Consider the following 26,480-nt stretch of genomic DNA (forward strand, 5'->3'; position numbering starts at 1 on the left):
CCACCTGAATATAATAATGCATCTGAATCAAGTGCTGCATATAAGACTCCTCAGCTGTTATTTAACAATGTGAAAATAGAGAGGAATATAGTACCGGCAAAAAGATACATCTCAGAAAATATGTTAGTAACGGGACACAAGTTATCCAAAGTGCCAGAAAAGTGATCAACTAGGTATTGGCGTTTACTCATTTTCCTAAGAAATGAAATAGACATCAGTGAAATTTGAAAGGCAATAAGACTTTAATGCAACAATTTTGCTAATAATCTGTAATGGGGATTCTTGCATCTTCCCTCTAAACACCTGGAAGTGTTCATAGACATTCTCAGCACTGACAGACTTCAGTACTAAGTATGTTTTCAAGCAGCATGTGTAACCTGAAATGCTACAAAGAGAAAGGAAACACAGTCTAAGGATCTCACGGTGGATTTTAGAGGACAACTCATTTGGACAGAGAACTGAACACCGTGAATGCCTTTCTGGAGGTTTGACTGAAGGCTTAAACTGTAGCCTATAAAGGAAAATTAAATGTTATGTATGATAATAATGAACTAAAAAAGTCTTAATAATTTTCCTTAGTTTTTTATTCTACTGTGTGCTTAGTCAATGCCATCATCATTCTTTTCTCTCTGCAGTTAATATCCTGAAAGAGGTGAGAAATCCTTTATCTAAACATTATTCTTGTAATCTTTAAGGAAGTGCTTCCCAATACTACTTCTAGTATTTATGTCATCTTTTAGACTTGTAACTAATATCCAGTATGACCCAATGGGGTGGTGCAGGCCTACAAAATATTGCTTAGTTTATAGGGTATGTCAGATATTAAGAAAATTGTCCTGCAGGAAGCTTAGTCTTCAGTTCTGTAAAGAAACATAAAAGAGCTAACAGAGAAAGGAGCTATTGTTCAGGCAGTGTGTAAGAACAACCCTACTGGTTCAGATCACGGGATTACACAGATTCACACAGAATGGCTGGGGTGGGAAAGGACCTCTGGAGATCACCCAGTCCAACCCCTGCTCCCGCAGGCTCTTCTAGGGCAGGTTGCACAGAGTCACATCCAGGTGGGTGGGAATGTCACCAGAGAAGGAGCCTCCCCAGCCGCTCTGGGCAGCCCGGCCCAGCGCCCCGCCACCCGCCAGGGACACACGTTCTCCCTCCTGCTCAGAGGGAACCGGCCGTGTGGCGGTTTGTGCCCGGTGCCCCTCGTCCCGCCGCTGGGCACCGCTGGGAAGAGCCTGGCCCCGTCCCCTGGGCACCCGCCCTGGGATACCTGCAGCCATGGGTGACATCCCCTCTCGGCTGCTCCTCTCCAGGCTGAACAGCCCCCGCCCGCTCAGCCCTTCCTCCCCGGGGAGATGCTCCAGCCCCTCACCCCCTTCGCAGCCCCCGCCGGCCCCTCCCCAGCAGCTCCCTGTCCCTCTGGAACTGGGGAGCCCAGCACTGGGCCCAGCGCTCCAGATGCGCCTCCCCAGGGCAGAGCAGAGGGGGAGGCCCCCCCCTCCACCTGCTCAGTCAGTCCTGGATGCCATCTCTTTGGGTCGGAGACTTTGCTTCCTGGGTCATGGTGATTTTGGTTGGCTTCTTGTTGTCCACACTTACGCAGTATATAACAAACCCCAGCAGAAAAAGGCACCGTCAAAAACGAGGCATATTGACTTTGGTAGAGTAAAATACATTCCAGAAATAAAGATCCTGTTTTTGCATAAATATCCTTGATTTAGAAAAGGGAAGAAGAAGAAAAAAAAAAAGAAAAATGTTATTCAGAAATAGGTTATGGGAAACTTTTTTTTTTTAAAGGGGAAATGTATTTTATTAGACCCTGAAGCACTTTTAGCTCTTCAGATTGTTGTCAACCAGCAAGGCCTTTGTATTTTCATATCTGGAGGAAAAGAGCTATGCATATTTTTTAATTTTTTTTTAAACAAAGGAACCTGTAGAGGTGAAAATTTGCTGTCTTCTTTTAGAGAACAATGATTGTTTTCTGCTCAGGCCACACTAGAGATTGAGGGTAAAAACAAAGGGAATTTTTAATAGTGCTGAATTGACTACTTCTGTTCATTTTACAGTATCTTGCTTTCCTGACATGTTTACTTTGCAAATGCTTCAGCTCATGGCCATGACTTATTTCAAATGATAAACTATATAATTAACATTAAGGTGAAAGGCGATTATGCTTGTGAATACTGCTCTCTGGCCTCCAGAAACCACTTATGAAGCCAATTTAGGTCACACGTGGTTCAGTCTCTCAGAAATCTTTCTTAATAAAGCCCCGAGGCACACTCTTTTACAGAGCAATTAACAGAAAGCTGGCTCCTTCTGTTATTATGGGGAAATGATAATTTGTGGAGAAGGGGGAGGGACTGTTTGAGACATCCAAATGTTTCTTCACACAGCTCTGCTCAAAGCTGAACATGAAATTTAAATGGGCAGTTAAACCGGGGAACAGCAAAGGTCCAAAATGCTACAATGAAAGTGCTTATATGTTGAGTGGTTTAGGTTTGAGGCTTTCCATATCCTTCTATAATTTTTTCCTGACTATCTGAACAGAAGAACCCTCCTCATGATGCCATGCAGAAGAGGGATGGTTCCCAGCTTCTGGCAGATCTCTTGTACCATGAAGCCCCTTGGAGGTCCTTGCCTATGCACACACGTGCTGACAATTTGAATAGAGCAGACTGGCAGTAAACATTAGACTGTGATTAGCAGTCATCATTTTCAGAAACCCAGCCCTAGAATACCATGGGTTTATTCACCCTAGTAATATGGTAATCGTTTATTACAGTTTGGTTCTTGCCTGTGTAGACAGAGACAAGCTACATATGGTGACTTTGTGTGATAATGATATGTAATAACCATGTGTTATCACGTGGTACTGCAGCAGTTGTTATCAGCTTGATCTATTTGGATTTAGCTTGGATTTCTCAAGCTGGCTAGACTGTGGAATTGTATGTAAAACATCTGTATGGTGCTTCTGCCAAAACATGGCTTTGTGTCATTAGTCGCTGAATTCTCTGGACCAAGAAAATTCCCACTAGTATGCTTATTAGTCAGAGAATCAGTTATATTAGTCTCATAATCAGACACAATTGAATAAATGCTCCATTTTTTGAACTCTCATGTTGCAGAGAAGTGATATGAGTGAACCAAGATCTGATACAGTGATGGTTCATATTTAATAGTTACTGTTGTAGACAGCATTTACAAGGAGAGAAACAAAGATTTACTATAGCTGTATGATCAATTGTAATTCTGCTGTTTATTTTGACATCTATTCTTATGATAGTTTGGTTTACATATATATGTAAACTTTGTAGACATCAACACAAGATGACCACAGTTTTCAGATGAATGTGGGTTTGAAGGTGTACAGTTACTCCTGTGCTATATACAGAGATTAATTCAACCAACCTGATGGCACTTGCCCTCATGTTGGGTATAAGGCAAAGCTGTTGCAATGCTGGTTAATGCCAGAAAGGATTGCAGTTCACTGTACAGTAGTGATGTGGTCGTACGGACTGCAAAGTAACTTTAACGCTGTTTTTTCATTATTAAAAGTATATGAATCCACAGCCCATGGAGAGCAAAGGACAGAGTTAAATGCCCTTCTACTGGAAGGCAGAGTGCAAGAGTTGGTCAGTGTGGGTGGTTCCTGTTTGGTTTGCCATCCACCCGTTCTGCTGCTCCCCAGCTGTCCTCTGAACACACAGCAGCGGTGGAGGTCGGACTGGGATTCCGCAGGAGCTGAGCATTGCTCTCTGACATCCTCCTGCCCTGACACCTCTAGCTTACTCTCTGGAGCTGGGCATTGTTCTTCTCTGGAAAGAGATCCAGCAAGGGTGGGACATGGTTAACAGATGAATGTACTAGGTACAGGCAGGCTGATATTACGGCTTTAGGCTGTTTTAACTACTTTCTCCATACAGAAGCTGCTCTGAAATTCATATGATCGGTCAGTCTCACAGCCTGTAGCATAAGAAAGGCAGGAAAATAAGGGTATATTCATTAGTTGCCAAGTGGGTAGTTTTCAGTGCTGTTTTCAATGAAAAATACTGGCTGTGAGGCTTTCTTCTGCTAGTGGCACAGGAGGGATCTCTGGATGTGCTGATAAGTGGGTTGGAGGGTATGCCTTAGTATGATTTCCTTCCACTGTTGAGAACTGGGTTGTTAGGGGCCTTTTTTACACTTGGAGGACAGAGGGGACATGAAATTAATCTTTCCTTGGTACATAATGTCCCCTTTAACTTAACCTACACTCTTTTAACAGCTTCCAAGCCTCACTGCTCTAGGTACAGTTTACTATCCCACACCTCGGTACTGACTGGCCCACTGATCTGCTTCCCCTGCCGTGATCTCTGTGCTGCGTACTATGCCCTCCCTTTCACATGTAACACCCTCCCCTTTCCCTTCTGAGCCCTCTTGTTACGCAGAACCCTTCTCCTAACTATTTTTGTGGTTCTGACAGGAAACGAATGAACAGTAATGAGACAGTTAGACGGAACTGACAGTTCAATTATTTATTTTTAAAGAATGTCTATAATTAAAGAATTAAAATTGGATGGGCCAGATCCTTATCTGCTATTGCTCTTTTATGTCAAGAGTGTAGCTCTGAATTGTGCCAGAGGAATCTCTTGCTTAATGTTTTTTTTTAATGGTAGTTGATTTTTCTGGGATTTCTTGCGTCTCAGGGTGAAATGTGTTACGGGTGCTATTTCAACACGTATGAGTGATAATAGAGAAATCCTGTTGGCGTTTAATCCACTATTGCTGTACAGGTGGTTATTGTCGGAGTACCTTAAGCATGCAAAATGCTTGGCAGCACAGCATGTGCTGTCTCAGTTGATGGCTGTGGGATGTTCAGCAGTACGGTGCTGCCTGGTACACCGGGGCATTGCGCAGCACAGCAAGTGGATTAAGCAGTTCTCACTGCAGTGGAGATCACACCAGTAATCCATCACTGAAATGTTTTAAAAGCAACAGTGCTATTACTGAAGAGACATAATTGTCACTGTTCAAAATAACACACCTATTATTTAGACAGGCCCAGAACAAACTGCCCATAAGAGCACATACTTTATTAAGTTTTCTCTCTTGTTTCAGCAGCATGCCAAGAAACCATGAGATAAAATTACAAAAGCATCTTTAGCAGCTTCTTGTGCTGAAATGCTGTGTTTTCTGGATAAAGTTATGCCTGTTCTGACCTTGGACCAGCTTTCAAATTCAGAGCTGTTCTTCAGTTCTCCCTTTGACTTTCTTTGTCATTTTGTTTTCAATCACTTGCTGTGAACCATAGGATGGTGAATGAAGAAATGACAAAACTTTTTATGAGGACAGTGAGACTGGTCAGCACCTTTCTGAATTGAAATCCCCTCACATGTCTGGTTTGAAGGCTGCTCAGGAGCCAAAGCAATTTCTTGTATAAAACTGCTTGACAAGAGGAGTTCTAGGTGATTAAGTCTGTCTGTAATACATCTGTGCTTGTTTATTTTCCTTTTTTTTCTTCAGAAGGGACAGAGTATTTGCTAGTGGGAGGAGACTGTTATAAACGGTTAATGTTTTAATTCTGTACTTCTACCCATATGGTGTGCTTTGAACCTGTGTTTCTGTACATATGACAGTTTCCATTCATCTGTTTTTGTAGTCAACATGTAAGGGAAAATCAAGAGAGAACATACAACTTGAGTAAACTTTCAAGTTTGTGTATAGGAAAGATTGTTTTTTAGCTGTAACTAGGGCAAGGAACTGCTTGCAGCTGCAGAGGCTCTTTGTACAACATAGGATTCTAGTTCAAATGCAGTTCAGGTCACTAGTGCTTGTTGTTCAGTTCTTTTTCAGCTACTAGAAGCAGGAGAAAATATCACTGCTGGTCCCCTGGCTGACACTGTCACCTGAGAGACACGACAGAATAAACCAAAGGGTATGAACTCCTCTGTCATCTACAGAGTTGGTCACATCTTGCTGGAGAGACAGCATTGCAACTGGCTATATTTTACTTAACCGATGCATGAAAGTGTTTAGTCCACACCTAGAACTTTCAACCAAGCATGAAAGTGACTTTTAAAAATTGAAGCCAATTTATAGCTGGCTGAGGTTTTAATTTTATTTGAAGACAATTATAAGTAGAAAGGTCATCTGCCTGCTTGGCTGACACCAGTTCCAGGCTGCATATATATAGCTAAGTATCAGCACTTCTAGGAAATTGGATGTATTCTGTATCAAAGATTTATTCTTGGAACACAACCACCTCTCGGAGCCAGTTTAAGACACTAGGCAAAGCAGGTGCTGACCAAAGGCCATGAATCTGTCAGGCATAGCTGATGAACTGTTCTGCCTGTGTTGGCTATGGCATCAACTGTACCAGCCTGAGCAATGAGGACTCTTCCACTTGCTGAGCCCACTTCCCCTACTGCTGCTGCTTCCCATGGCTAGGGGTGTGCCCTGGAGAGAGATGTTATGAGAGGTAATGATAACCAAACCCAGTAGTTTTTCCAGTCTAGAAAGTTTATGCTTTGTCTGCTCTTGAATAGGTTGCTGCCAGGCTGCACTTACAGCGTGAATCTCTGGTACATCGGTAAGGACTTTTCTTCTGTCACAGAGAAAAACTAAGACTACAGCTGTGCTGGTGGGATGCTATACAGCTGATGATACAGCCTTAGCCTGACATGTAAACGTTCCCAGGTGAGGCTGTGTGAGACGCAGGAGAACACTTTGCAGTTGAGCTGAATGTTGCTGCTATAGGTCAGTGAAGTGTCCATGTGCTGTCATTTGGACAGGCTGTTGGTCACTTCTCTCGGAAGGTGTTGCCCCTGGTTGCCATGTGCTATTATACAGCACTGCAGCAGCTGGCTAAAGACAACCTTTTGTTGGGTTCATTGATCAGTTTGTAAGTGCTTTTAAGACCATTAGCATGTGTAAGTGAAGTAAATAATACAACGGTTGTTGAACTTGATATCCACGCAAGGATTTACAGGCTGCTAGCTTGACTACTTTTCTGTTCTACCCACATTTTAAGCAATTTTTTTTTTTTTTTTTAAATTACCACTAGTAATATGCATTGAAAGAGATTATAAAAAGGCTGACATGGAGTGAGAAGGCAGAAAATTAGTTTATATGTGAAAATTTCCTAGATACAAAATTTAGAAAGTTGACCTAATAATATGTCTTATTTTCCCACTCCTCAGTCTGCAGGGGAGGTGTTGTGTCACACAGCTCTGCCATGGGAAATTTTGCCAGAGTCTATGTCTGCCATCAGTCTGATAATGCAGTGACACATGATAAGCTGCTTAGAGGGCATCAGCATGTAAACTTGTGTGAAGTAGGACAACCTCAAAGAACTGGATTTTCATATTGTTCCTGTTGACATGGCATGTTAGAGCAAGTAGAGGGACCTGAGAAGCATCTTCTCAGGCCTGTAGGGGATGCTGGGATTACTTGAGCTCCCTACCCTCAGCTTTCCTTTATTTCCTTGCTAAGCATCTTTACAATACAAATTCATAAGAGCACTTTGGATTCACAAACTTTTTTCATATATTCATGATGAAAGCAGTGTATTAAAGAACATGTAGAAGAAAATAGCCCTTGCTGTTCTTTGGAATTGAAGGCAAACTGAGATTATCAGCAAATCCTATTCTAAGATAGTGCTTTGAACGAGGAAATACTGAAGGGTTTTAAGCAAGTTGATATTGGGATAAATATCCAAAGTCCAAGTTGTTTGATTTTTTGGTTCAGCTGTGTTTCCTGTGAAGTCTTTACATTATAGATTTCTTTTCTTGCAATTTCAGTTGAAGTCTGTGAGATGGGAAATAGGTGTGGTACAGGAAAAAGTAACACCCAAATGATGGAAAACACAATGCTGCAACATAATGGAGAGGACTCCAAAAATATACTCTTGAGTATTTTTCACCCATTCGTGTAATTTTTCTCAACTTAAAATAAGGTTGGTTAAGCCTCTGAGGATTGTCTTGCTCTTTCTGTAGACACAGTTAATAGTGTAGACACCAGCTAATTCTACAGTAGTATGCATGCAGTGCTTTACAGGCAAGTATTTGGTGTCTCAGGGAGTATATAGTTCAGACAAAGAAGAGAAGTTAGGTTGGAAAGCAAGACCCTAAAGAAGATGGAGACATCTAAAAGTTATTGTCAGAGCAGGTGGTGTATCAGAAGTAGGTAGGCAGTGGCTTTTACAAGTTTGTCTTTTTTTCTTCATTATTTATTTTGTACCAATGGGCAGCCGCTTTTCTGCTTTTGCTTCATTTTTTCAAGATCTGTCATATGCTCTTATGATTTTATTTTTCATATTATCGTAAAATGTGAACTTATGAAGAGAACATGTGCTAATGCTATTTCTGAGAGTCACAAGTGAGAACTATTCAGACACATTTCAAGAAACCATGTCATTTTTCAGGATGTCTTTAGACTAATTTAGTAGGCAAAAGCAACAAAATGTAGTGGAGAAAGAGATCAAGGTTCAGTTAGCTTTACTGTCACCTACCCCTGAATGCAGAAAAATATTATTATTTTATTTATACTAATTTGACCATTGTCCTGATTGCGAGAACATCCCCACTGTGGGACGTTAGCATGACACGTAGTAAGAAGTCTAGCTGTACATGCAAGCTTAGCTCCAGGCTGAAATTCTGTGGTTTTGAAACAGTTGGAGAGAAGCAATTAAGACTGTACATTGTTGCTAAATATTTAGTACTTCTATATATTTCAGGTACAGTCCCATGAAGAATAAAAGGCAATTTATTATATATTAAGTACAAATCCCATGTGTCAGATGAGCTTTAATGGAGCTTTCGGTGGTGGACATGTGGCTTGGCATGCGGGTGGTGATAGGTAGCACCTTGCTTTACCATTTTGCCCTTCTGCAGAAGGATGTACTGCAGCTCCTGCCCACCTGTGCTTCTGCACAGCGTTGGCTTGTTTCTGATGTGAGATCTGACTCATGGCAGGAAGAAGCAAATTGTCATTTATTTTAATGTAAACATTTCCTGTTCTGTTGCTGTGTTATAAAGGCTGCTTGAGGTTTCCACTGTCCAAAATAAGACCCTGAGAATCTTTTTTTGCCATTTCAATCAATCCTTCCCCAAATCTAGGCTGTCAGAAGCTGACAGAGCCAGGGATGAATCTGGGTCAAGAAACGTCTTGAAAGTGACTTTTGTCAGCTCAGTACTCCTGCAGCTACGTGAATGGTACTTGATCCCTCCTCCTTGATCTCCTCAATTCTTGTGAGCCTTTGGTCCCAGTGCCATTTATGGGTATGTCAGGAGCACAGAGCAGGTCAGAGCTGAAGTGGGAAGAAACCAACTGAGTTGACTTTCAGGTCACCAGTTTTGTTATATCAGGACCAAAATTAGAACAAGAAACATTGTTTTCAATTTTAACATGGAAAATTCAAAATCCGCTTCGCTGAGTCTGTGGCGTGGGGCTTTCTGCATATGTTGTTTGTCATGAAATATTTACTGCTCAGAATGACCCAAATTCATTTTCTAAACCTGAAAAGAGACCTCACCTCTGTGACAGGGTGTGCTGGCTACCTGCTGGGCATGGAACATCAACACTGTATCACCTCAGGGGTTAAGAGTGGGATTGGACAAGGTAATTTTTCAGCTAATCCCTATTATTACTTTTTTTTTCTCCCCTTGTCTATTTGAAATACGCATGGAAAATTTAGAAAACAAAAGAATGGGAGCCCTCAGCAGGCAGAAGCAGACCTGCAGAGCATCAGCCCTATTGCCCAGCTCAGCAGTGCTGATCCGTGGCTAGAGCTCCCTCGATTTGCTCAGCCTAATGATTAGCTTCAAGCTTTCAGCCTTACATGGCAGTGTGACAATACAGGGCATTTCCTGGAGCTTTGGCAGCTTTGGGATATATGGTAACAAATAAATAAATGGGGAGACCATGTGTGTATGTGTGAGAAAAAAATTAGGGTACAGGTGTGCTTGCTTTTTTGCCAAAAGTTTCCAAAAAAAGTTTTACCCTCCCTCCACAACTATCAAGTAATTCAGATAACTCCTGAAATTTAATGTACTTCGTAAGCCAGCTTAGCCTGCCCTAGACTCTAGCAACACTAAACAACATCTTTGTCCAACGCAGGGTTCATAAAGAAATAAAATGAGAATATAGCATGTCATCTTGCACTTAGAAGTGCTGCCTCAGCAGCAGGCTATTTTCTGTGCATTTGAGGACCCCTGAGTAGCCAGGTGTTAAAAAGACAGCATATGGCATCCAGTATATGGGAATAAACACACAGTACAAAGCCAGTCTTCTCAGGCCAGGGGTCAGTGGCATCCCTAATAACAGTGCAAGTGTTAAAAGAGCATCTCCATTTCAGGTATCATAAAAATAATCAAAACAAGGAATTAAAATGTAGGAGAAAAAAAATTACTGCAAGGGCTATGTAAAGGCCAAAAATATTTTTTTTCATCACTATTATTACTGAAAGTACTTTTAACCTAATCAAAATGTCTTTCATATCAAGTGACAAAATTAGTCCAGTAACTGTTAAGTTCATGAGGTCTCCCATGTTTTGGAATACCACGTCATATAATAGGCCGCAACTTCACAGCCACGGTAGATCAGTAAAACTGCATGCAGGTTATACGTCTTATTTTTCATTATTGATGCTGGGTTTTTGTTTTTTTTGTGTGACTGCATTTGCCTCTGAGGCAGTGAAATGAGAATTGTCAACTTAATGGCCAGTACCTGATTTGCTTAAGATTTCTTGGTCTTGCATGTGATACAGGCTTTCTAATGCAGTAGAGAAATGTTTCGGTGCAGATAAACTGATGCTTTTCAGGGAAAGTTTTAGTGGTCTTTAACAGTGAGCTATTACTAGTGCTTAGTAATCACAGGTGCACTTTAAGGTTTTGCAGAACCTCGTTTTGATTTTGTAAAGCTTATGCTTTTTACTAGCATCCCTTTTTATTTTGGACTTGAAGAAACTAAGCGCTTACTGCTACGCTATCTACCCTCTCTTGTGCTACAGAAAGCTTAGGAACATAAATGCCTCCTTCCCTCTGCCTCTCAGTCTGGCTGAATGAATCTGCTGTACCTCAGGTATGCTGGAACCTTCCCCGTGGACTTAGAGAAAAGAGGGATTTGGTGTCTTTGTTATGCAAATCGTGTGGAGAAACAATTCTTTTGTGTTGCCCAAACCCAGGGCTCTACAGGAATTTGCATTTTCTCATTCAAGTGTGTTTTGATGACTCCAGTCCCCAAATCCCTCTCCTCAAAAATGTGAAGTCAACATAAATATTACTGAGATAAGGAAAACTCCATAATGCTGAAGACTCAGAAGCCCAGACACTCCACTTGGATGATCTCGGTTATCAGTCAGAAGCTGTACAAACTTTGACTGGTGCAGCTCATGCCAATCTTTTCTTTCCAAAAGCCCTTTATGTTACAGAAGTCCTGAGACTTGCAGCTCTGCCCCATCCCTGTGGTCTGGCAGCATTCTCTCAGGCTGGGCTACAGGCTTCTGGCGTTTGGCTCCAGGCCCTTCGTAGATACTGTCTTCTGGATCCAGCTATGTCTGTGGAAGAAGTTACTGACCTCAGCTCTGCTCCATTGTTCCTAGTATTTCTGCTGATATTTCTGAGATCAATTAACACTACAAAGAACACACTCTAGGGCTTTTTTAACCTTAGCGAAAAAAGACCCCAGTGTAGGATGGAGGCAGGGTGCAGCACTGGTACACACAATTGGATTCCCCACAGCTGCCTCAGGTAGAGCCCAGGATTCCTCCTCTCCAAATGCCCTCTGTGACCTTCAGTTCCTTCTTTTCCAGAGAAGAAATTAATTTTCTTCCTAAGTGTGTGGCTTGGAACCAAACAGCATTGTTCTAGACTTCAGTGAAATGCTTAATTTACAACAGTCAGGTAAATAGTTAAAGTACCCGAACAATGCTGGGCAAAGACCCTCTTTGCTGTGTTCCTTCCAGCTGGAGTGGGGCAAACACTTTGGAGTGTCTGTGAGGGCATTTTGATTCAGACCTTTTCTCAGTAACCCTCAGGCTTAACAGAGAGATCCTGCTTATTAATTCTGCTTTGAAGCACAAACAGGTAGGCTGCAATGTCAGATCTCATTTTACCCTCCAGAATTTGTCACTGAACAACTCAGCATCCCTGAATTATTCACAACACAGAGTACCAGTAAGTGTCAAAATCAGTAATCAACAGCCAAGCAAGAAAAAAATCTGGGCTGCTGGCGGTGATTTTGCACTGGCAAGAGAGCCTGAGTTTGAGAAATTAGACATTCTTGCTATTTAATGTTTAGAAAAATTTAACAAAAACACAAAACATGGGGTTGGCCATCTAGGTGTTCTCAGATTCCCCTATTTACCCCATTAAAAAAAAAAAAGAAAAAAAAAAAGAGGGTTTTCTTAGCTTTGCTAGGTTTTTATTTCAATTGTACCACTGTAAATAGTTGCTTTATTTGTAATATGTGGAAATGTGCAATAATTTCACTGATAGTGTTAGCTTTATGTAGATTCAACAGAAGTTGACTTCTGGACTCAGTATCCTTGTGTACTATAGGTAATTCTTGCGAAAACTAAAGCTAGGGCTAAGGACCACAGCCTTTGGTGGTGTTCAGGATTCAGTGCACTGCTGTTATAGCAGGTCCCGGTAAGACAGTCTAAGTTAATTCAGCTGTAGATTTTATTTCTGTAGTAGAGTCTGTCATGGCTTGTCAGGAAACTATAAAATGATGGATAATTTAGATGAGTGACATTCTTGAAAAAGCATTTGCCCTTTGATTGAAGAAAAATGACTTGTTAAAAATAGTTTGAAATCAGGATATCTTAATTAAACTAGGAAAGTGGGAAAGAGAAATGCTACCAAAATGAATTCTGATTATGCACAGTGTCACAAATGAGTGGTTTAGGTTAAGTCATTTAAAGAATCACTATCAAAGGTATGAGCGAAATAGTTTTAATAGGAATTTGTGGAAATTTGACTTCAAAAAGTTCGATGGCAAGGTTCACTCTTTTGCTTACTACATAGATAAATCACACAAAGAAGAATCAAATTAAAATTAACCTGGAATGATTTATCCATAGATTAAAGATGGAAAAGGGCAAGGAGACCCTCCCATTGAGTCACGAGGTTCAGAGTTGTCCCCCTTGCTTTCTGAAGTCTTGATAGAGTTTAGGTGCAACTAGATCCAATGTTAGTCTCAGACTAGGACAACCATTTCTATCTAAAGGAATATAAGGAGTATTCACAGTTTGAGGCTGATCATAGGTTTTTAGCAGGACTTAATCATTGACTAATTTATCATTTACAAGGTGAATCAAATAGGATTTATTTCAGTTATGAAAGTGGCTTGGGTATGGATTTGAAATGGTGATACTTATACCTATTATGAGGTTACTAAATCAATTTACACACATATGCACACAGACACAAAGGAATAGAAGTATAAAAATATGCACAAAGGAATACATATACCTGTTAAAAGTTCCCCTTGAACTCAGTGAAGTATTCATGTTGAATGCCTTTGCATTTCTCAACAGGTGAAGGGAGTTTGTGAGCTCTGAGAGGCATTTGGAGCCCCCCGTGGTCCAGGAGAACTCAAAGGGCCTCACTTAGGACTGCTGTTTATGGGGTTTGAGGTGATTGGCTTCAGTCATCAGTAATTTTCCATCCGGGCTGCTATCTGAGTCAGTAATGAATGGATTTTTATTTTTTTTTAAATTCCATCCACAGTGATATTGCACCTCTCAGAGTTATAATAAAGAGTGCTCCTAGGCTTGTTAAGGGATGTTCAAGGCTGGCAAGTGGTGGTGATGTTCAGATAAGGGATGCTTCTGATACAGCCAGAGCAGCTTTCTACCTCAGCTGTGCAAGAGTTGCTAGCACAGTCAAGGGATACCTAACTGCCCAACTCATTTGACAAAGGCTAAGGTCTGATGGGGATTCCTGTGATTGTAGAGCAGCCCAAGGGAGGGGTCGAGATGCATTGCCACACATGGCGACCGGCCTGCCTTTATCTGCGAACGATGTTCCCAGTAAGCAGAGAAAGTGAATCAATATCTGCAAATGCTGTGTACCTTAGGTGAGCCCTGGGAAGGCCAAGTAGCGTCCTCCCTTGGACCAGGAGTTCTCATCAGTAAGTAGGGTGTATGTAAGAGCTGTATGTAGGTGGTGAGGTTGGTAGTATAGGGTGATCTCATTTGTTTGTTGTGATGCAGAGGTTTGGGTTTATGTATTTCCCAAATGATCCCTATTTCCTGAGGCTGATAACGTGATTGCAGGTGTCCAAGTGAGTTTTGTCTGATGTGACTGTAAGGATGCAGTTGTGTGCGCTGTATCTGCAAAGAGCATGTGAGCTTTGTGTGGGCCCTTTTTTAAGGAAAGGAAGCCACAGAGGTTGTTCTTTACTGTGGTGGTTGACCTTAGAAAGACCAGGGCTGCCAGGGTCTCTTTCTTAGTTTCAGTGCTGGTCTCTCTGGAATACAGAGAGGAACAAATAGGAGGGAAGAATGAGAAGTCTTCTTTCAAAAATAACAAAGCCCGAACCAACCAGGGAGACCTTTCATAAGTCATATTTCTCCTACAAGGACAGGAAAAAGAGAGAAATCAATAACTATAATTTTTTAAAAACTGGAGTGATTCTTTAACTTTGGCAGGGTCATAAAAATAGACTTAGTGCAATGGAGTAAAATAGATTGGGAGCTCCCATATCCCCTCAGCAGTATGCTGAGGGGAACTGAGTATTACACTCAGAAGGCTCTCTCCTACAGCTTGTTAGCCAGTTATTTTTCCCCTACCTCCTTACTATCTCCCTTTTCTTTAACGTTTAACGTTACGAGAACTTAAATAGATTACAATAATAGGGTATGTTCTCTTTCTCAACTAATCAGGCTTTGCTGTTCGAAACCTGTGGTGTTATATTCCTTCTGACAAGTTTCAGTCTGGCACGACTTCTGGAAGACCAGTCCGTCCAATAGAGACTGGAATTGCTCTCCCCCTCGACCCCAACTCAGTGTTTGTCTTTTTCCTTCTCCTTCCCTGCACTTCTTCACAGTCCTTCAAGGCTTTTTTATCTATCAGGGAGGACTGAAATATTAGAAGCCCATATTTTCCCACTTCAGGTCATGCTTAGCTAGGAAAGGAAAGCTTCAACAAATGCGAAGTATTTTTGATGATAACCAGTACACATCATGTTTTCAGCCCCTGTCATCAGAGCATACCTGCACAGTCTAGAAAAGTAGGAGGTAGCTTAGAAAAAGGAATGCTGGCTGGAATTCATGAGAGGGGAACAAAGCAGATAAGAACTGAAGCAAAAAAATGTCAGAGGCAGGTAATGAGGAAGCTGTTTTGAATGAAAAGAGCAGAATTCAAGTTACATAGCATAGCAGTGGTGAGGAGTTCTATAGTTTATGACTTACTGTGACTGAACTCAAAGGAGTTGGTCTATTTTATGAGTTAATAGTAAGGGAGTCTGTAACTTACTGGGTAGCTGAAAATACAGTAGTTATTGCTACTGATAATGAAATTTACTAGGACTTTAAATTTCAGTTTTCTCTTTTATTGAAGCTTTTTTATGCTATATGAACAAATGCTGAAGAGCATGTGGAAGTGGCCTGCAGAAGGTGCCTCAGGTGTTAAGGCAGTATGGATGGTGATACAAGGGTAAAGGAGGAGCATTTGGTGCAAGGGACGCAAAGTTAGGAAAAAAGAATGACTGTATTACATTTAGCCTAACAGGCTACAGTCACAACTGTGACAGTCCCAGTAAACGTGTGTGTGTGTCTCTGTGTGTGAGAGGGGTGATCCAAACCCTTTACCACAGCCACATAAAGGAGTAGGAGAGCAGAGGAGATGCTCTTTGGAGCTTTGGGGTTAGTAAAAGTGCCTGAGGACAGCTGCAGTCAGGATGCAGGTCTGTCATCTAGATCATTCTAACTTACACTGAGGACTGGATATTTATGCTTCCTTTCCCTTCTTGAATCTGTGCTTCTCAGAGGTAAAAAATACAACCCAAGCAAACAAACAAAAAAAAACCCACCCAGAAAAAAGGGAAGAGAGATTTGCACAAATCACTTCCCCCCCCCCCCCCCCCCCCCATCTTGACATGATACAGATTGGGTTTTGTCACCCATAATCAGCCTAGTGATCAACTTTGCAAATAATTTCTCTAACTTGGATTGGAAGTAATCACAAAATAAAGTGTTTCACAATGCAAGTAGAAGGTGCAGGAATCGACTCTTCAGCATGTTGTCAGAAAGTAGAGCTAGAACAAGATTAGAGAATAAAATAACTGGTGCACATACATTTTAAAGCATAATGTTCTGTAGGGACGAAAAGGAATTTTCATGCTTACCTGCCATGTCTTTTCTTCTTACCAATAAGTGCAGTAAAATGTATTAAAGCCCAGGTTTGTTCAATATATTTTCATTTTTCTTTCCTTACCTGTTCTTAAACTGACTCCAGCATTAGAATATCTACCCAGTGGCACAAGAAAACATGAATTCATGTTTGATCATCTGTTTTTGAATGTAGCTTGGCATACCTACACACAACCTCCTAAAGTTTGATTTTTCATTTCCTTAAGAAGTACTACTATCTTTTCTTGAAATTTTTCTATTTGAAGTAGAATAACATCTTTCATTCAAAACCCAAAAACTTCAATTGAAGATTATACATTCTCTAAGTCCACTCGAGGAGCAAGAGTGTGACAAAGGAATGAAAAGGAGGAGGGGAATCCAAATACTCTTACTCCCAGTAAATTAATGACTCTTCTGCCATGACAGTTTATAACAATGGAAATGTCTGATGCATTATCTTTGCCTTGAGGACTGAATTCAATTGCAAGTGTCTACAAGAAAAACACAAGGTGCTAAATGCTTTGTAAGTGACAAGTTTAGTGACGAGATGCAACTCTGTTCTGAGTAATGGGAAGTTAAGGGCTTTTTGTCTTGGGGCTGTTAATGGAGGATGTCATCCTCTATCTATAATGGATATAATACTCCACGCAAAGTATTAAAGTAATGAGCTACGACGCGAAGAAGGTTTCTGCTCTTAGAAATCATTGTCACTAGAATCCAGGCACTCATGGTTCCTGCACACAGTGCCTGTACTTGACGTCAGCGCTCCTGACCTGCGTGCATTATGGGTTCAGTATGTAGTGCATTACTGGTTGGTTTCTGGTGTATGGATGACAGTGTCATACCTACTAACACAGGAGCATTTTGGAGAAGAGAGGAGGCTCGAACTGAGAACAAATGAAGATTAAAACTAAACAAAACACATTGGTTTGACTTAGCTAAGTCTGAAGATAAAGGAAATGGAGAATGTGGGGCTCATTGCTTTGATTTCTTGTATTTTCTCACTGTCTGTTTTGGATTGTGCAGAGGGGTCAGGATCTATATGTGATTGCTCAGAAAAGGTGTAGATGGTACTGCATATCTTAAACAGAGCTGGGAGATGAAAAATATTCAAGACAACAGTATGTCTGACATAGTGTAATATGGGTGAACTAATTTGTTACGCTGCTCAGAAACTCTTTGTTCCAGAATAAAAATAACAGATCAAAGAAGTTAGTTGTTTACTAATGGTCTTAGAAGGGCTTTATTCTTTAGCAGAATGGGAACTATTGACTGTGGGTGAGCTGGAGAAGATATTCACATATATTCCTGGGGTGCTACATTTTTTCTTTAATGAGTGATCATAAATAGCTCTTTCATATGTCACATCTAAAAATCTTACCACTAAGAATCTAGGGTGTGTCTCAGCAATTTCAGCCATTTTCCGTTGGTTCTAAAAACACAGTCTCTACCTTTAGGGAGAAAATTGTGGTGGTGTTGGTAGTGATGTCTGTCAGAAGTATCGGTCTGCACTAAGTTACCCTCTTCATGGACTGTAACGCTGTCCAGAGTCCCTCTGATAATACGTGCTGTAGCCTTCTGGGGTGTATATGGCTCTGATTTGACTGGGTGAGGGGGCTGTACAGATGCAGCTGTACCCTGCAGTGAAGAAGGAGTTTACTGCCCTAGCTGTTCTTATCCAACACATTTGTGGATTTCCCAGTGTAAGTCAGTTTCCCCCCCTCTGCTCCATGCATCAAAGCCCACAGAGGTTTTCAGTGGGATAGCATTATTAAAACACATCTAAAATACTTTGAGTGATGTAAAGCTTGGATATAGATGTTTGCAGTATAAAGTCTATAAAGACTGGATAAATTAATATTACCCTGGCTGTGGGAGACCATCCATCTATTCATGCCTTGTTTTGGCTTTTACACCATCTCAACACCAAAGCCAACAGGCTGCACCTTAAGACCTGCAAGGCGTATGGAACAGGTAGCATTTGCTTGACTGCACACCACTAGGCTTATGGGTTGCATTTCATCAGCCTTGTTTAAAATGAAATTTTTGGTCGGTCATAGAAATCATAGCACGGCAGAGCTGGGAGAAGACTCCAGATGACATGTGGTTGGTCCTCTGCCCTGTGGAGGGCTGGCACTGTGGTGGTTACAGCTGGCATGGTTCTGTCACTGTTGGTGCATTGGCTGGATGTCAGTTCTGCTGGCAGTTCCCTGGATACAGTGTCACCTGATAAAGCTGACTTCACAGTCTCTAAATTACAAAACAATTGCACAGAAATGAAATAATAAATACTAAATTCAAATGAAGTATGAATTTTTAACCAGTAATGAAGAAAACACTTTTAGCTTTGTGCTATTCATGTAGATTTTCAATTCTGTAAGCAGGAGTGTAGAGGAGCAACTTTAGGAGCCCGATTACTTACTAAATAGTTTTTCAAAGCAAAAGAGTCCCTGTGTTCTTGCAGCGAGGCAACGAGCTCAATAATTTTACTGTCTGTCCTGTGTGGAAAGGGGATGCAGTGAGGTGGGTAATCACAGGACTTCCTGGCTTTTCCCTTCATTTGTACATGCACAGCAAATTGACTTTTGAACCTGTGAATCTCCCTCAAGAATTGTGGAAAGTAGGTGGTGTCCAAAACGCACAACAGGCAGAAAACCACGAAAATAACTCTTCTTCCAGTTCTGAATCCTGGTTTAGACCTTCTGGAGCTGACAGCATTAGTAGATGAATTCATTATATGTAGTTTTATAACAATAAATCAATGGGTTTCAATAGAAGAACTGGGTGTATGGGAGCATTTTGATTTGTGGTGCCTGATGCCTGAAATAATTTTGTCAGATGCTAGTTTCCCCTCTGCCTAATATACAACTTTTGCACTTCCTGTGTTCTTGGGACATGGCTGAAATAAGATTAAATTCTTCCTGTTTCTATACTGACAGTAGTTTTCGTCTCCTGCACTACATACAACAGTGCAGGAAGGTAGAGTGAAAAAACAAGGCAGATTCCGTTCTTTCCAGCAGGATCCTGCTTTGTGATGGGTTGTATTGCTTTTCAATGCTTCAGTTTCTCTAGCTATGAAATTGCTCTAACTAGGTTTAGAAGCGTCACATAATGGTATGAGCTTGGCTCATAAACGTGGTTCATAAAGGTTAAATGTAGCTCATTAGTAGAACTTGTGCTGTTCTGTAGGAGGGAAATGGTGAAGAGCATGCTACATAGAATGGGATGGTCATGTTAATGGAATAGCTTCTTAAGATTGCTTTACAGTTGTTTGCATGACTGTATGATATCTAAAAGAAGTCTATCTGTTTGGAACCTGCATTTATTATTTTTATAAAAAGGAAAAAGCAGAAGTCCAACTAGCTGGTGAGTTCAGCTTGTGGCACCCAGTTGTATGGCCATATCGTGTGAGCAGCCCTGGGCAGGCAGGCTCAGAGCAGAGCTGGGGAGAAACGTGGGTCAGGGCAGCCCTAGTGCTTGCCTGAGTGGAGACCTGGGAATTGTTTCTGTCATGGTTTCTAATTGCAGTTGAATAGAAGCACTTTTCAGGGACTTCCAACTTGGGTAATTTTCCAAGTGCTGTCTCAAAGGATGATGAGTAAGAAGTACTGAAGAGAAGCAAGTATAATCTGACAGATAGGTCCTCCATGGAAATGTGTCTTGTTTTTTGGAAGGGCTGAATGCATTAGAAGTATTGAGAGTAAAATATTGCAGGAGGGGGAGTGCAAAACAGAGGGAGCACACAGGAACATTTATTTTAGGCACAATTGTCCAGGCATAAAATGATTATTGTGTAAGAGACTGGACTAAAATTACTATTTCTGGCATTATTTTTAATTTCTTTTGTAAGAAGAATTTTTTTAACCTGCTGGCAAAAAACTTGAAAAGCTCAGTCAGTCTAGGAGAAAAAGAGATTTCTGTGTGTGGCTATTTTTATTTATATGGAGTAACGTACAAACCATTTGTTCCCTGAATAGAAGTTTGTAATTAAAACAAATTGGAAAGTGCCTGGGAGATTTTTATGAGGAAAGAAGTATATATGGATGAGTTGGTTTTCTGAACATGAGGTGGGGATTTTTTGTAGTTTCTTTATAATAGCTGAATTTCCCTGTAGGGTTTACAGTGTAGTGTATACAATTATTTATGAGATACTGGAGTATGATAAATAGAGCATTCTGACATTAAAAAAAATGTCCCAAAACCTGCCCAAGGAGACCTCAGGATTTATATTACATGCCTGCTTTGTATTAATCCTGACTTCGATTGTGAAACTCAGAATAATCAGAAATACAAAAGAAGTTATGCTGTTGATATATAGGTAAGGTAGCAGAAGCATGTTTGATCTGAATGCTAGACATGACAAATCCTGTTCTACCTTTTCCAAAATTATCCTCTATGCAATCATTGTAAATGTAAACTCTGCACAAGGAAACAGATGCATACAATAGGAATATATCACCAGGGTCAGTGAATCCGGTCCTACACAACTCTGTAATAGACATGTAGTCTATGAAGGTCGAGGGGACAACCCTGCCTCAAGTCCACATGCTTCACAGCAGCCTATGTAAGCTGGACATCCAGAGCAGGCCAAAAGCTGTAACCCAAATGTGCTCCCCATACCCGAGTGTTCTGCAGCACCAGGGGAACAGGAATGATGCAACCCATGGTTACAGTCCCTTCTTCATGATTGAAAAGAAGGCTGACCCCTTGATTATTTTTTTTTGCAAGAACTATTAAAAATGTTGATGTTTCTTCCTAAATATCCTTTAAAATATTTACAGATGTTTTTAATGAGTTCTTTTTGCTCCCATGACAGCGTTCTTGGGATGAGTTGTCTGCAACATCCTTCCTATGTCTTTAGAGGTTAGAATACTTTTCAGCTGGCCTAAAATTCCTTAGGTTGAGCTTGTTTAGTCTCATACACTCAGTGTGAGCTTTATATTTCATTCACTCTGCATGTTCCCAGCTGTTGCATCTGTAAGTCAGATACCTGCCGCACAGCTCCCATGGCTGCTCTTCCTCATCTTTGGCACTGTATAACAGGTGGTTGGTTCTGTGCTCCACTGTCCAGCTACGTCTGGCACCTGTGCTCATGGTGAAGGAAGAGAGCGGTGATGCTGCATGCCAGTGGCTATTGGTGAATATTCTCTCCTTGGCATCCCTTGGGCCAGCACACTCTCCTGCTACATAACATTTTGTTGTTGTTGTCCCCCAGTGTGACTCCACATATAGATTTATCCCAGATGCATCACCCAGAGTGTGAAGGAATATGCCAGGAGCAAAGCAGGTCTAAACATCTACAGAGCCCCTCGAACCAGTGCATTTGGGGTGGTGAGACTTTGGATCCTTACCCTGCAACTGCTGAGGAGGTGTCTTTTGTTCCTGCAAAGGCATGCAGACTGGAAAGCTGTCACAAGACTGCCTTTTGTGAACACTTGTTGCCCTGACATCTGCTTTTTTTTCTTTTACTGTCATCTTGGATTGGCTCTTATTTCTTGAGGGAGTACCTGGTATTTGGACACAAGGGTGATTTGATTTTTTTAAGTTTACTGTTTTTCAGTGAGTTTGTGAGTATTTGTAAATGTGGTGTGTATTCGCGTGTATATTTGTTGCGTACTTTACCAGAGGACTTGGCGTTGGAAAGGGCCAGAAACATTTTTCTTCTTTTTGAAGACAAAATGTGATAGGTGAGCACTGGAAGATACATTGCCTTTGTTAGATTTATTTCATGGTGTCAACACGGTCACTTCTGGAGACAATATTAATTGATGGATATTGTTCTGTGCATTTTAATATCAGGGTGATGTTTTGCTATATGGAACTTGTAGAATTCGTAAAACCTAATGGTACTAATTAAGAAAAAGAAAACTGACATTTTGGTTTTGTGTGTGGTTTTTTGCTGGTCGGTTTTTTTTGGTGTGTTGTTTTGTTGTGTTTGTTGCCTCATTTTAAGGCAGAATGTTTTAGCATCTCCTGTTACTTCAGTATACAGCATCATCTGTCCTTGGGCTGCCTGATTATAGTATACCTGACCAGATATTCAGATTCAGTATACTGGCGTCACTGGCCCACCCTAATAAATGTGGAAGCTGAGCTGTTCCTGAGAGAGGTATTTCTCAAACATCTAAAGAACTGGTCTTTACTTGTGGTGGGATTTACTTGCTGCTACCTTTGCAACTTCTTATGTCAGCTTGAGGGATTTCTTCAGCCTTTTTGCCCTTCACTTTCCATTTGTAAAATTGGCATGGCTAATTTGTCTGCTGGGACATGGATGAGCAAATACCAGTGGTGCTGCTGGGAATCTTCTGGCATTAACTGAGCTCCAAAACATGATGCTAAACAGTTTTTTCTCTGGGTTTTTTTTTTTTTTATTTTATTTTTTTTTTCCCCCTACCTTGCATTTTTTAACTGTAAGATCTTCCAGGATTCTCTCTTACCATATAAATACTTACTATAGTGAATCTCCAGCTTGATTGACATCCCTGGAGATGATTCTAATACAGAAAACAAGATGTATTGCAAGGGAAGCAGAGGAAGATTTTAAAAAAATCTTTCCCTACATGTTTGTTTATGATGTGATCCATAGACTTTCCCATGCACTTACCTAAAATCTGACACGCATTCACCTAAGCTCCTGCTCTTGCCGAGCCTGCTGCTTCCCCACTGCAGTCGGTCCGAGTTTGTCATGTCAGGAGCAAGGACTATCAGCATGGGGAGAGGAACCTGTGGCATCAGTCTCTGTTCTGTAACAGGAATGAGCCTGTTCCTGAGGCAGCATTTCTGTCTAGTGATCCTTTCTGGTCCCTCCCTGTCTTTGATTTCATCTCAGCCCCAGGGTAAAGGTTCTTTCACAAGCCCTTTGCTCAAAGAAGTCATGTCAGCTGCAACCCTTAACACTTACGTGAAGAAGAGATTTGTTGGTGTGAAATACACGCAAAATGCAGCAGGTGTTATAAAATATTGAACAAATCACACCAAAGACCCAGGCATACAGAAATTCCTTCTAGTTCTCAGTTCCTTAGTTCTCTCTTTGTGCTCTTGGCTCGTCTTGTTTCAGGGCAATACAATGGTATTTATTTATTTCAATATTTTTTTTACATTTTCAGATCTGTGGAGTAATTGCTATTGATGCCTGGATTTAATTAGCATAGGACCTGGTAACATCTTACTAAAAATTAAATTACAAGTCATTCATTATTCCTTGGGAAATATTAAGATTTATTAGCAATGTCTCTAAAATTAATTAGTTTAAAACTGGTACTTATCAGAATTAAACTGAGAAACATTGGTTTGTTTATTTTTAGGGTGTAATCATGCTGAGTAGGTTTTTTTACTCAAATTAAACTGTCTCAATTCAGAGCCATATTTCCATTATATATCATTGCACGTTTATTGATAAGCATGCTCTGAAAGAAATCCTGTATTCTTTCCTGGAATCCAGTGGATGCCTGTGAAAGATGAATTATGTTTCCAGAATGGTTGCAAACAAGAAGGTAAATGGGAGCTCAAATTAATTTTTATAATAAAATTTCAGTAAAAATATGGAAGGAAGATAATTCATTCTGTGCCATAGAGAAATTATTTCTTGCTGTAATATTGGGAATTACAACATTCTTGTTTTGTTGGGAATATTTGAAAATATTTTTTTTCTTATGTGAATACTGTAAAACTGACAAGTTGAGGGTCCTTAGCTAGATTTGCTACTGCGAGTGCTACCTGGTTGCACCTTTTCAGAGCCCTACCTTGCTTTGGACTGTTTCCAGAGCCACTACTGTCTTTGTAGTATCAAAAGTTGACACGAGTCTTTAAAGTATATTTGCAAAACTTTCCTTAAACATTTAACTTCCTTCTTCAATCCATGCCTTCCATTTAGTTTTTAAAACGAAAGATGTGAATTAGTGACACAAAATTCTTTTATCTTCCTCTCTATTGTCCTTTTTCCGTACTGTTTGCTATTGGAAGCAAATAACTGAATGGTTTCCCTTTTGTTTATACTTTTTTTCTTCCTCAGTGGCATTTCAAGATTTCAACCTCCAAAAAGCTGTACTGTCGAAAAGGAGTATAGAAAAGTGATAAGAAAGCAATGAAAGAAAGTCTGAATGCTATTTAATGTGCTGCATTCAATTGCAAACAGGAGTGCAAGGAAAGTGTGGGAAGGAGGGGAAGCATAAAAACAATGCAATTCTGTTGAAGCACATTTTGTTAGTTTTTTGGGGCAAGTTGGGCAAGAAATTTTATCTTTTGAGGAGATGAGAATGACTGGGGAATTTTTTACATAAATACTTGTCTCTTCCTCTTATAATTTGGGACTCCATATTATGTTTTAGCCCTTTCAGAGGCTCAATGAAAGAGAGGACAGAGCCCCAAAGGCCTTGTTTCTACTCTTGCTTAATATTTAGGAATTTCTGGACTGTTTGGAAAAGCTAGCTCTTCTGTTAAACTAGCGAATCTCATGGGCAGGTGAGATCATATATGAAGTTTGAACTCAGGGGGAGCAACAGGTCTCTGTATAGAGAACTTCTGTGTTTACATTGAGCGTCTGTTTTATTTAGCTTATCACAGAGTCCAGTTCTGTTGTTGCACAGGGTAATGGGCTCTGACAGCAATTTGTTGTTAGAAGCAACCACTTACCCATATCCACTATGACAGAAAGCAAAAAAATACGCATAGCAATGCCAGCAGGCTTCTGGGCACTCTGTCTTGCTGACATTATTCATTAAATACAGCATATTTTCTCACAATTGGTCAATTACTGCTGTTAACAAATGGTTTACTAGCACATTAACCTGCATTAATAGTGAGTCTTGTCTGTTAACTGCCAGAGATAACCGATTTCTCAAGCTTTACAGATTTCAGCAATCACTTTGTGTAATGACATGTACAATTTTCTGGATTGAAAAAATGTGGAGGATTTTCAGAGACCTGATAGTGAGAAGTATCTGGCAGTACTTGCAGTAGGGCCATATACACGGTGTGATTCTTTATTCAAAGTTGTTGCTCACAAGGCCTTCTGGAGTATTCTAACAACCTGAAAATGCTGAAGAAAAATTTGTTGTCGGGCTGATGGAAGAGGTTGATCCAAGTGCTCTAGGAATTGATGTCTGTTTTCTGAAGATTACAGATACTCAGGTCTTCTCAAGATCTGTGACGAGAAGCTTTATCTCAGTATACATGGGATTTGGAGAGCAGGATGCTATATTTGATATCATACTTGATATTTAATAATAATATTTAGAAGTTGAAAATTACTCAGGATTCCTGAGCAAATCCCAGGGTATAGTGCTTGCTGAAGAGAATCAAGGTACTAAAGGAGACAGGCAATGAAAGTTGGCCAAATACCAGCCAGTACCCCAGAACCTATTGCTATGTCTAAACAAACTGCCTTTTCGTCATTTGCCCTGTTAATTAACTGAATTCTGAAGAGGGTGACAAGCAGAATTGAGTCTTTGAGGGCCTGGTGTATGCTTTGTGGTGTAGAGAACAAGGGTACTGAGCAAAGAGAATTCAAAGCTCTGCTGAATATTGAAGCAATGGACGAGATGTAGCAGGAATAATCCCTGACCAAAACACATACTTGCTTCAAACACCGCTTTCCCTGGTGCACCCTTGCATACCTGGGGAGAGCCTCATGCCAGATGCACCCTGCTCTGCACGCAGCCATGGGCATATGGGCTCATGCCCATATGGAATAATAGAGAGAGATTCTTACGGGAAAAGGGGGTGTGAAGGATGAAGTCTGTGCTTTCCATTGCCCTATCCCACCACGCAGCCACAAATATGCTTAGCAGAAAAAGTCAAGCCCAACACTTCAGGATGCAATAAGAACAGGGGCTGTGGGTGTGACACAAAACATAAAAATTAAGACTCACAGCCAGCTAAAGCCATGCAGTCGCTTTTGCAGTGGTGGTGAGCAAGGTGTACGGAACCTCCTTCTCAGCACTCCAGAAAGAAAATTCAAATCCTTTCCCACCTAGCTGGGGAAGTGAGCAACCGTGATGTAGTGGGAGGAGATGATCTGTAGGGTTAATTTTAATAACGTTTCCTTTCTCTCCGGTGGATGTTTTTGACTCTGTTGAAGAGTCAAGCTATTATGCAAATAGTTTAGAAAGCAGCATTCTCATGAATGTAAAATCATTGCATAGATGAG

The sequence above is a fragment of the Falco cherrug genome, chromosome 7 (assembly GCF_023634085.1).
Source record: "Falco cherrug isolate bFalChe1 chromosome 7, bFalChe1.pri, whole genome shotgun sequence".
Lineage (NCBI taxonomy): Eukaryota > Metazoa > Chordata > Aves > Falconiformes > Falconidae > Falco > Falco cherrug.